Genomic DNA, 1,160 nt, shown 5'->3' with positions numbered 1-1,160 from the left:
TATTTTAGCTGAAACCATGAAGCTGTTTTCACAAACATGGATATTCCACTAAATATTTCATTACCCTGAAGGAAAAATAATAATTCTTAAAGAATGTAATAGCCCTGCCACATCCTTTTATTCTGTACTAGTGGTTCCCAACCTTTTCTATTGAGTGGCCCCCAACCAATGTATGATATTCTCCACCCCGTTCAGTGTCATCTTTCCAGATTCTGTCAAAATTTTCAAAATGCTCCAAGGCCCCCAGGTTGGGAACCCCTACGCTATACAAAAAGCAATGATTTAATAAGAATATTGCTATATTTTGAAGCTGTAACTGCACTTTCTTCATTCACACCAAGGTGATGATAGCATCCCATGAACCTTTTTCTCTTTGTTGTACTTTTTACCTTGTAATTAAACAAGAAAATGAGGTGGTCTTTACAACCCAGAAGAGTGACTCTTCATTGTCGGAGATGATGTTCTGTGAATCCACTCAAAGCAAAATCTAATTTTTATACCACTTAAAAACTTTATGCAGTGACAAATATCAGGACAACATTTAGCTATATATTGAACATAAAGACATGAGAAAGGCAATGGCGACACAAGACACTTTCAATAATGTTCTATTGCAGTTAGCATGTTACGATATTATGATACATTTGAAGACATTCTTTTCTGGGTAAAAAAAGTAGGCAGATGATAAGGAAAGCCAATCACACAAAGTTAAGAGAGAAACATGTACAACAAGAAAGTTGTCATCAAAAGATATACTTTCCTCTTATGCATATTACTTACATGTCACTTATTAGTAAAACAACTCTTACCTACAATACAAATTAAATAAATCCATCCAATTGACTGTCAAACCACCTCTTAGTTGCTTTGAAACAATATAACTAGATTTCAATACTGCTGTACACAGAGTATAAAGTGTATAGTATCAATCATTAAAAAAATATATATACTGCAATAATTTAGTACGAGTATAACCTAGTGCCAAACTCTGGAAAAAAATGTCCACCCCTCTTTACAATATTTTTTTCTTACAACCTCTCCATTTTCCCCCCTCACATTATTCTGTCTCATAAGGGGGCCATATAATGACAAGAAACACTTTCCTAATCTTTTTTTACCAAGTTCAGTCTCATTTCCCACTCTAACCAACCTACCTTCCT

General features: G+C 34.3%; 2 protein-coding genes across 2 annotated transcripts in view; both read right to left on the bottom strand.

Moving 5' to 3' along the window:
• Positions 1-1,160, bottom strand: part of LOC119591414 (dipeptidase 1-like) — a gene marked incomplete at both ends in the record, with an annotated part of 94,984 nt that overhangs the window by 11,063 nt on the left and 82,761 nt on the right.
• The window catches only part of LOC119591415 (ubiquitin-conjugating enzyme E2 C-like), a gene marked incomplete at its 3' end in the record, with an annotated part of 5,149 nt that overhangs the window by 1,318 nt on the left and 2,671 nt on the right, over positions 1-1,160 (bottom strand).

This window comes from Penaeus monodon, chromosome 28 (assembly GCF_015228065.2).
Source record: "Penaeus monodon isolate SGIC_2016 chromosome 28, NSTDA_Pmon_1, whole genome shotgun sequence".
NCBI lineage: Eukaryota > Metazoa > Arthropoda > Malacostraca > Decapoda > Penaeidae > Penaeus > Penaeus monodon.
This window is presented reverse-complemented; position numbering and strand designations above follow the sequence as displayed.